General features: G+C 41.6%; 1 pseudogene; it reads left to right on the forward strand.

Annotated features, from left to right (window-relative positions):
- The first annotated feature begins 1,441 nt into the window (after positions 1 to 1,441).
- LOC139076295 (small nucleolar RNA U3) lies at positions 1,442 to 1,641 on the forward strand (annotated as a pseudogene).
- Positions 1,642 to 11,747: the final 10,106 nt, after the last annotated feature.

Consider the following 11,747-nt stretch of genomic DNA (forward strand, 5'->3'; position numbering starts at 1 on the left):
CAAGCCAAGTAACAATCAAGTCATCTGGACTTCTTTCCCTGGAGACCAAGGAATTGTACAAAGATACAGAGTATTTCCTAGGAATAATTTTTTAAATTAGTCAACCTCCTACATAGACATCCTCAGGCTGAAGTCCTATGTGGCAGCTGAGGAAGCTACACTGAAAATCACACCTACCTCCCACCAGGGAATCCCAAACTGCTACTTTATTAAGCAGTCTGTTAAATATGGTATGTGATATAAGTTGTCCCAGAATAGAGCCCAGCAAAAGGAAATGCACAAAGCAGCCACTCAATAAATCTATTTTGGTGTTAGCGATGGGGCGCTATGTTCATTCTTCTATTGGCAGATACCGAGCTCATATCTGAGTCAAAAAGACCAAACCAAGACAAAAACCTAGAACCACGGTTAAAATCATGCCCCTATTTCCCTGCACTCACACACAGGGACTTCCTTTTCAAATACAAACTTGGAGTTTAGCATATGCCATGAGACAGCTGCATGAGAAGTTACTCTTAAGAGAAAAGTAAGTGTTTGATGTTTGTGTCTTCTAACACTGAAGATGGAAAATCTGCCCAGCAACTCACAAATCAGGGAACAGTTGACAGAAAAATGTGCTTTGGCAGCATTGCTTGTTGCATGCTTTAAAAGGAAAATTGAAAACATAGGCTCGCCAGGGTCAGATGGTTATTATTGGAAGCTGGCTCTTATAAAACGTCATACATACCATTTCCCCCATCTAAATTGCATTGCTTTGTCCAAGTCACCCAACGGGGCCCTGGATAAGGTGTTTTTCTGATGTAGATAACCACCTAGGTTTCCAAAATCACGTCCACTTAAAAGTGGGGGCCTGAAGAACACCAACAGTGACAGAAAAATGATATTTTTCTGTAACCTCAGCATCACAGAAAATAGTTCCACGAGAAATAGTTTACAAAAAGGGAAAACCTTGTTATTAAACACATACAGTCCTATTCAGAAAAATCTGCTGCTGACAGCGACTTCCAAAAGTAGGCCTTTTAGAGAATCTCACTCTATATTAGGGTTTTAAGAAACTCAGAATGTTTGATAGATCAAGGTATCTTTATGACTTTTTTGTGGATGGATCTACGTCAATAAGAGAACATTTTTTAAATACTAAATAAGCAACAACCATCAAGGAAGTAGAGAGAGGAGTGGAGGTACAAGGAAGAACAGTCTGATGGAGCCACGATTTCACATGAACCTGCACATGTGGTTTGACAAGGTTTCTAAGGTCAGCTAATTACAAAATTCTGCAGGGCTAATAATTGGCCCATGTAAGCTTTTAACAAAATGTCACCTGGATGCCCCAACCCTAAAAATATCCAATGCCGTTTTGGTGTGAGTAGCCGGCTTACAGCTTTAAAACAGAAACTGAGTCTAGACTCTAGAATATGGTGTTATTATTTTGAAATCCTGGAAGGACGGAAACAGTGTCTTCTGCTTGATCCAGAAAGACGTTCCTCATAAAAGTCCGTAGAAAATTAAAATCTTCCACAAGAAGGAGGGGCAGCGTTCTCTCCTGAGTGTGAAGCCAGCTCTTGGTGTTGCTTCACTGCAACTGCCATTTGCCATTCATGGTCTTGGGGAATAAGAGAGAGAGGACAGAGTCTGAGTGATTTCTGAAAAAGAAGGGGAGGAGGAGGGCTATTGTACATACGTTAATGGTGACCACAAATTTATAGGGAGAAGAAAAGATGCATGTGCAGCCAAGAAAAATAAGTGTTTAATAACTCCTTTTATTTCTAAGAAACAATTGAAATTTCATAGCTCTGAAAAGAGAAGTACAAAAACGGATACCCATTTGGAAGAAAGTGAAAGCTTTGGTTAATTAATCTGTTAAATGCTGATGTGAAAGAGCCTTTCCTCTCAAAGCAAAGCTAGTCTACCCATTACCCCTTCCCTCAGTGAGTAATCCCTCGCCCTTTTCTCATCGCCAGATATGCCCATTACCTCCTCCAATACGGAAATGGAAGCCCAGTTCCCTCTCCTTTTCTGACAATAGCATCATCTGAGATAACACTTCTGCCTGGATTCATGCAGCACTTTTGTGCTTGATCTTCACAGAATCAGCACCAAGTAAATGGTTAATAAACACTTGTGAGAGTGAATGCATCAGACACATAGGTAAACAATTACAATACAAGTAATCAAGTACCATAGGGGAGAAGAGCATGAGCTAATGTCTTCTACGTAAAATTCCCAAAGGCCACTCAGTCAAACTTGAATTCCTCCTGAGCTGGAGGGCTCACTCCCCCTGAAGGCAGTATATTCCACCCTTAGAGAGCTTTAACTCTTAGAAAACACTTACCTATATTAAGCTGAAATTTTCCTTGTTGGAATTTCTACCCATTGGGTTCTGTTTTGACTCCTGGGGCTCCAGAACAAATTGTTTCCTTTACATAACACATATTTGGCAATTGGAAGGCTGCTGTCTTGTCCCCCGTGAGTGGCCCTTTCCCAGTTGACAATCTCAGACCCGCAGTAGTTCTCTTGATATGCTTTTGGCAGTATTTCTTGAAGTGTGGTCCAAAAACATTGTCATCATCTGAGGAACATATTAATCATGCAAATTTCAGGGGCTCCTATTTAAACCTACTGAACCAGATTCTATGGGGCAGGGCCCTAGAATCTGCCCAGAATTAGCAAGTGCCCAGATAATTCCTAAGCATACTGCAGAATTCTCACCAGCCTCCTCACTCACCTCTGGATGGATCCCTTTGAACAATCCCTCAGGACATTTTCCAATAGTCCAGGTAGGGTCTAGGTATTGTCTTAGAAACACTCAGTAGACAGTTAAAATGACTGTATGAAAGAAATACAACTCAACTTTAGAAAAGGTCTGTATAGTCAGAGCTATAATTAACCCAGAATGGCATTCACCCAGTGGACTAGGCAGTGTGACGGCAAGATGCCTCAGTGAGTGTCTACTATGTATCGGGCACTGAGCTAGATGACATTATGAGTGCTGCCTGCCCAGTCTTCATGACCTGCAAGATCCTTGTTATGCTGGCATTATATAGATGAGAAGACAAGCTCTGAGGGAATGAGTAACTTATTTGCTCAGTATCAAAGAGCTGGAAAATCAGAACCCAGATCCCTCTGACTCCAAAGCCTAAATCTTGTGCCCCACTGACCCTCCATTCCCTACCTAAATGTACCAAAAATAGCATTCATGATTTGTGTAATAGTGTTGTCAATATGGTCCCTAAAAGACCCCTGCTGAAATACATGAGAGGAGGACATTCAAGGAAGATTACCATATTTCACACTTTTGTTTCTGGCTCATTCACTAGATCCTGAGTGACATAAGATGCAATTAATACCTCCACAGTGTGATTGGCAATTACTTGCCATTCCCTAGCTCAGGACCCTTAACTCACCCAGGTGAATGGGCTGTGATAAAGTGACACTTAAAATGGAGAGTTCAGTGTGAGCTTCAAAGACATAACCCACAATGGTACACAGGATTGGACACTTTTCCCTCTAACACCAGTCTGTCTGCAATGTTATGTTTAATCCTTTTATATGGCAGCAAGAAAGAAATACCTAATGGAAGTCACTTCAGGTAGCTGTAGGCAAGAGATAAACTGCTATGTGCAGAGTACTAGCACTGGAAACAAGGCTCTTTAATTGGTTCATGTCCTCATACCCCAGGCCAATATTTTGAGCAAGCAAGAAAGGCAAGGCACCACCTACATAGGCTATTCCATCCAACCTCCCACCCCATGATGGAAAACTCCAAACAAGCAAACACACCTGCACAAACAGCTCATATCTTTATTTAGAAACTTCCATTCCACTGTTGGGAGAAACTTCTAATCAAGACGGCCAGTGGCTCGGGAGAGATAAAGCTGTCAGATGGAAAGAGGAATCACACAATTAAGAGAGACTCAGGTCCCAGGTCCTCAGGCTTTCACTCCTATAGTGGGCGTGAGGGCTTCTCCCCCCGATATACACACCTCATCAAATCTACAAAGCAGAGCAATCTCAACTCAGCCTGGGGACCCGAGAATGCCACATAAAGGTGATGGGGGACTCAAGAACCTACCAGCATTTCCTGACAATGTTAATGATATGAACTTTGTTTCCATCCAAAATTTCTTGTCCTGTTCTCCTGGGAAGAGCAAGCTTACCAGATGAATGCCAGGAGGGGTGACCACTACAAAGAAAGCAGAAAAATAATACCTGGTGCTCCATTTATCTGAAGTCACAGCCATGTTACATTATAGTAAATGGACTTTGCTAGTCTCTATTCTGGCAGGGCCAAATTGGAACTGAGCAGGAGTTACAGTGAAGAATCTGTGCAGGTATTTCTGGGGAGAAAGCTGGCCAGCAGCAGCAGAGGCCACGTTAAGACAAATGGTCCACCCTTGAATGGCATACCATAATGTCACTACAATTAGATGGATTAGAGTTTACGTCTTGCCATAGATAGCCATAGGATATCCACTGATAATCACGCATTTTGTTCTACCGACAGATAACAGCAGCCCACAAATGAGATGAGCTTCCTCTGTATACACACGTTACATGAAATCAATACCTAATTACAGCAGGGCCTGCTTGTGTTGTTGGTGGTTGGTTCTGGTGAGGAGGCGGACACGAAGCTGCTCTGCTAACAGCAGCGACTTAACAAATTGAAAGAGGTTAGGGCATGATGGCAAGGTAGTAACCATCCTACCGACCATGCCTGAGGCCTGGATTTAAATGAACCACTGCTTGACACTAGGCTTGGATTGAAGAACAGAATTGAGACACGAATAATTATGCCATCAGGGGAAGAGCAGGTGCTGCCTGGGATGGCAGATGCTAGAATGCTGCTGCAGATCACATCCCTTTGTGGACATGCAAGGCCTGTGATACAGACCCAGGGAGAAGTGGACAGCATCTGAGAAATGACCCTAGGGAGAAGCAGTGTGGCCAAAGGGCAAGAACAGAGAGCAGAGAATCAAGTGACGTGGAATGGAGTCCAGCTCTCCTGCCCCTAGCAAGCTGCAAAATATCTTGCAGTTCAAGCTACTTATCCACAAAAAGGGGATGCTATTCATGCCGTCTAAGCCAGAGCGCCGCTGTGAGGACTGAGTGGAATCAGACAGGCAGAAAGTACTCTGTAGGCTGTGAGCCTCCAGACCACTGCAGGAGATTATTTTTATTTTTCTAACACCTAGGCATGCAATCTTACGAATAATCAAGAAGAGGAGATAATAGCTTCATTTATTGAGTTCCCAGTGCAATGTTAGGTGAGGTCACAGTCAGACCTACACACACGAAAAAAGGAGAAAGGCGACAAACTCGGAGGAGACATTCCAAATAGAACCGAAGACGTAGGCATGGGAATCTGGAAAATTATTCCGTAATTCATCTATGCCATGCTCACGTAACTCTACACTAGGAAGCGTTCTTCTTGAAAGCTGTATGTCCATCCAAAAATTCTCCTATCGTCCTTTCTTCTCCAATTTTAGTTTATTTTGTATAGCCACTCCTTTTCGTGATGTATTACTTTCCTTTACCTCATTCAAAAGCCTATGGGTTTGTTTGTTTAACAAAATACCTAATCATTCCTTGAAAAAAGAATGAATTTTGTGGTTATAACACTGGGAATCGTTTTCAGAAAGTAACATTAAAAGATATGGTAGGAAAAGAATTAGAGAAAACAAGAGGGGAGGTATCAAGGGCTCCTTTACAAAATAGCTTGAAAGTCTTGGTTTCAAAGGAGAAAGTGGGTTGTTTGTGGATGAGAACTCGGCTCTGCGGTCGGCCCAGCCTCACCACTTCACAGCTGGGTGACTTTGGGACAGTGAGTGGACTTCCTGGGGCCTTAGTTGCCTCATTTGTTAAATGACACGCAAGCAGGAGGAATTCAAAGGTTTGTTGTGAGTGGTCAAAATTCTTACCCCTGATTCCAGCGTTTTCTCTGTCAGCCCTTCAGCGATGCTTGCCTCTGTTGGAAGCCTTCCTTGAAACTAACAAAAAAAACCTACCTCTTAACTGGGTGAAGTCTACTCCCTAGACTTGTGTCACTCACCTGTCAGCCAAAGCAGAGGAACTCATTTCACAACTGAGAAATTGGCCTAGCACGGAAACAAACTCTTTATCAATTCACAAAAGTTGGCCCATGTGAAATCAAGACACAATCGTCAGACACAAGCATCCATGTTTACTAAAATCGGAATTTTCCACAGGTGGGTCAACATGAAATGTACACTAAAGTATCCTGGCTTCACCAGGCTCCTCCTTAGGCATTTGCTAAATTGGATACATTTGACAGAGGACATGTTACTGATTTAAACCAAATGCTTCTTCTGACCTGGGGCATTATAGAACATGTAGGCTTTAGAGCACTGTGCCAAACTACAGAGCCACCCCATTGCATGCAGATGTGAATCGCATGAATTCAACACAATGTGACATAAAATATTGCTGAGCATCTCTTTATGTGCAAAATTTGAAATAATGGCAACTCCAATCTCTCAAATTAAAATTTTGTTGACAAACACATAATTTAATCTCAAAGCTGAAGGAGGCAAGTGAACTGTAAACTGAGTTTATGCTGGGGCTCCATGGGAATACTCATTTTAGCTGGTAAACAAAACTCCCTCCTATCTATTGTCATTATTAGTCTTGGAATAGGCAAATTTCGAATTATGCAAGGACTCTAGGAGCATATTCCTCAAATAAAGTATGACCTTTCTGTGTATGTTTTCCATTTATCATTTAAGAACCCAAAATCCAGACAGATGCCTGAAGCCTAAGGACTACTGGGAACCAGCAACATGGAACAGATTGTTCTAGGAAAAGGGAAGTGAAGAATTTGCTTTATAAGGTATGGCCTAAGTCTGGTGGATACCAGATTTCACCTAAAATTAGGTTTCCTGACAATCATTTCACCTGTGTAATCCATCAAGGACATACATCCATGAACTGACAAAGATCTTAGATCCAGTCATGGGCAGGATCCAAACACGCTGCTGGGCCTTTGTGTCTCCCTTTGGGCTCTCGCAGTCACTAACAGAGGGTCTCAAACTCACAGACACATTTGGAAACCATTTTCCAGTTTTAGAAAGTGCTTTCACATGCACTAATGTACATTGTTCTTGGTGTCCGTAATAACTGTGTGAGACAGGCGAGATGAGGAAACTAGGTCGCAAAAAGGATAAGAGAGTTGCAAAAAGTCACAAAGCTGAGCGGTATGAGATCCATGTCATCAGACATCACACCAGGAGCTCATTCCATCATACCATTTCTTTTTTGGAAATGGTCTAAGAGAAGATGATCAGCTCTCCACTCAGGGTTAGGAACAGCTTTCCAAGGACTAACACGTATTCACTCTCATACCCTGGACTGTTTGCTTGCTAGTTTTGGCTGCCTAGCATCCATCCTTTAAGAGACCAATCCCTCTCCTATTGGATACAGTCTAGTTGGTCAGTTGATGGAGATGCCCCAATCTCTACTTTCAAGGATGAGCATCTGAGAAAATAGACCAATTGGATGCTTACTCTCTGTCAGGAATCTCAGTTTCAATCAAGAAAAGAACAGAATGAAAATGGTTGGGGCTCATTCACAGTGAGCCTCAGCACTCTGATGCTATAAAATAATTACTGCTGACTAGAGCTGCCTTGGTTCACGTCCATTTCCAAGCCCGCTTCTTCAGCCTCCCACTGATTCTGTAAGCAATTCCATCCCTTCCAACAAATTTCTGCTAAATTAGCCAAATTAGTTAGCCAAAGTCCATTTTGGTTACTTGCAATCCAAGAAACCTAGCTTGGAACCCAACTAAGTCTATATTTTTGCATGTACCTTGGTACCCAAAGAATGAGAGAGGAGATTTCCAGTGTACGTGTGTGTGTACGTATGTGTGTGTGTGCGTATGTATGTGTGTGTGTGCACATGTACATGCTCTTACTCTCAAAAGTTTAGACCACATATCCAAGAGAAGATGCTTTGCATTTTTTATTTCTAGTACATGGTATCTTGTACAATTATTAAAATACGTTAAATTTTATATAAACTAAATGAAGATTTAAGATTGTCCTTGTTGAAATGAACAGGAAGTTTGGCTTAATCTGATGTTCATTTAATATTTGATACATTGTTTCATTGCTCTGCTTCTTCTCATAGTTTTTTCACAACCAAAAATCAAAGCAATTAAGTTTGTGTTTGATTTTTGTTTTGAGATGCATATTATTCTAAACTATCATCAGATTTCTGGTAATAGCCCAGGTCTGCTTTTGTGTGTGTGTGTGTGTGTGTTGCGCAACAACCATGACAACAAAAATGGATAAACATATTTCCTCTGACTTTGCAAAGGAAAGCAGTTATCTAGAAGCTGTGGATCAAAATACCCCAATATTTCTATCAAACTTAAGTTGACTTTATCATATTTCCATACTCTATAGCTTACTCTCTTGATGGCGTGCTTTTTCCCCAAGATCTCAGTAATTCCAAAGCAATTATATTTCCAAGAAAAGAAACTCAATAAGCAAAGTAAATTCATAAAGCGGGACTCTGAATACATTTCTGCCATCTTTGGTTTGACACCTGATCCTAGAAGATGTACCTGAGCAGAAGGGAGATCATTTGGAATCCTTATTACAATGACAGCGACAAATACCGTAAAATGCCACCCCCCTACCCCCAAGATGCTTGCTGAATTCTTTGTAATTTTCCAAAAAATATTGTATTGGGTATCAACATATGCACAGCAGGAGAACAACATATGCAAAGCATGTCCCCCTCAATTTACAATCATGTGCCTAGAGAGTTTTAGGCTAGAAATGGGCTGATCACCATGGAGGTGATCATATTGATAAGCTGCTTCCCCAAGTTTATTGTTAAGGTTTTACCTGAACTTGAATGGATTTGTGTGTTTTCTTTGACTTTGAACGTTTCTGAAAATAAAATCAATGAATTAAGATTTGAGAAAGAAGGAAGGCAGGAAGGGAGCAAGGAAATATCTTCTTCTCTTTTAATTTATCACATATGGGCTATGAATTATCTACATATCTACTGTCACTGGAAAAATGTTAATTCCAAACAGACTTTCCATCCCTCAGCCCCTGCAACATTCTTTTCCTTGGTCTACATCAGCCGTTTTTTATCTTTCAGGAAATTTAAACACATGTTAATATTATCCCACAAAGAGCATCATTAGGAAAGCAAAAACCAGGGTTACACAGAGTAGACTTTATCCCACAGCCCAGTAGAGATAAATTTTTAAGATGTAATGCTTTTCTTTCTTTCTTTCTTTCTTTCCTTTTTTTTTTTGGTGAGGAAGATTTGCCCTGAGCTAACAGCTGTTGACAATCTTCCTCTTTTTGCTTGAGGAAGATTGTCCCTGAGCTAACATCTATGCCAATCTTCTTCCATTTTCTATGTGGGATGCTGTCACAGCATGGCTTGATGAGTAGTGCTTAGGTCCACACTCTAGATCTGAAACCACGTGCCCCAGGCTGTGGAAGTGGAGCACCTGAACTTAACTACTATGCCACTGGGCTGGCTCCCAAAGATAGATTTTAGACTTTGGTTTTGGGGAATTATCTATGCTGCTCTTCCCTCTCATTAATGCAGACATTAAAAAATTAACTATATCTACAAAATGCACTTTTGTAAAAGAGGCATGCCAACTTAATTAAGAATTTAAACATAAATGTTACTGTAAAAGAATTACAATTGTGTCTAATGTGAAAGGTTTTAATTTTTCCCCTGTCTAGTTTATTCATTATTTAGGTAAAACTATGATAATCAGGTATTATACGCCAGATTACACAGACGAATGGTATGAATATAGATTTTTAAAAATTATCATATACTCCAGCTTTTCATTCTACCAAATTTAGGAAAAGTGTAGGTTATACATATTAATAAGGCTTTATCACCATTCAAATTTGCCAACTAACTGTGGACTATTATTCTGAAAATTCACTTCTGTGTTCAGGCTACCTTGATACTGCCAGCAAGTCCACCAACAGAGTGTATCTTTAGTGTTTACAAATGCCATAAATCCCCAAGTCTAAGCCCAACAAGGACCTCTGCAGTCACCACTGCCTTCAGAAAGGCTCCTCATTCTCCCTTGCCCTAGATTTAGGAACCCTCACATGTGCTCCCATAACGAGCTGTCCTTCCTCCCCAAAGAACTCACCACACTGTGAAAGTCTGTTTCAGATGGTGGACTGTAAATTCAGAATGCAACGGTCATGTCTCCTCCCTGCTGTATCCCCGTGCCCAGCAAAGACATTCATTAGATGAAGGAGTCATTGTATGAGTGGATGGATGGATGGATGCAACGAACATGGAGCACTTACTAGACGCCAGGTTCTGTCTTTGGGGATAAGCTGTAAATAAGATAGGATCCCAGTTCTTATGAAGCCTACATTTCACTGAGGGGGTGCTCTCATCTCTGGTGATAAGATTCCAGGATTTGGGCATGGGCCTGAGAGAGGAATTCTCCCATCTTTAGTATCCATTTCAGCCCTCTTGTGACAATTTTTTTTACCCAATAGCTGTATGCTGGAGTTTTAAATATAAGGTCAGCTACCAATACAATGCTACGCTTATTTTTCATGCATCATTTCTTGTAACTCAGTATTCCTGGGACTCTCCCAGAAAAGAGAATTCGCTGGGCTAAGGTAGGTTTTGGCATTTCTGGGGTCACTGACCAAATTACCCTCTAATGTCTGCCACATGCACCCATCCTACCCCAGTTTTGGCAGTTGATCATGACCTAATTCTCTAAGCACCTGTCACGGTAATCCGTTTAATATCATTCAACTGTGCAATTTGAAAAAAGGCTTTCCAATTATCAACACATGCCTATATGATGTATAAAGTAGCACTTAGTACGCAGTGCACTGAGAATGGGATCTTGTCCCGTGTTTGTTCATCCCCATCGCAATGAAGTTAGACTTACTCCCCACAGCTCTGCCCATTACCTCCAGTAACAACCTGTCATTCACCCCCTCCACCTCCAGTTTACCCTCCATGCCATAGCTGTAATATCCTTTATAAAAGTATGCATATATCAGAGAACCACTCTCTCTCATTCAAAAGCCTATCAAGACTTCTCAGCACACTTGGGAAAGTCCTTACCACACCCTGTGAGGCCTTGCGTGAGCTGACTCCAGTTGCACTGCCAGGCCTCATTTCCTACCACTCCTCCCCACCAACAGTGGTCTTGCTATTCCCAGTACATGTTCAACATGTTACCAGCTCAGGACTCCCTCTGCTTAGAACACTCTTTCCCCAGGAATTCCTGTGCCTACTTTCAGAGTCTGCTCAAATATCTTTTCTTCAGAAAAGCCTCTCCTTATCACCTCACCAAAAATAGTCTCTGCCACACTCTATCTGCTTGCTGGCTTCATTTTTCTTCAAATCAATTATGTTATGTATTTATTTGCTTATTGTCTATCTCATCTCCTACAGTGTAGATTCCATTACTGAAAGCACTTGATCTTGTCAACCTGTGTGCCCTGGGGCCTCAAACAATGCCTGGTACATAGTCGGTACTCAGTAATTCATGTTGAATGAGTGAGTGAATAATGTATTTCCTGCATGCCCAAATGCCTGACCTAGTTGCCTTTCAGAGTATCACCTCCCCTGGGCCTCCCAGTACTGAGTTCTCCCACATCAATTCAAGGAAGTTCCCGAGTGTCTAGAGCTGCGCTGTCCAATATGGCAGGCGTGAGCCACATGTGGCTACTGAGCACTTGAAATGTGGCCAGTCCTAA

Source organism: Equus przewalskii, chromosome 15 (assembly GCF_037783145.1).
Source record: "Equus przewalskii isolate Varuska chromosome 15, EquPr2, whole genome shotgun sequence".
Classification (NCBI taxonomy): Eukaryota; Metazoa; Chordata; class Mammalia; order Perissodactyla; family Equidae; genus Equus; species Equus przewalskii.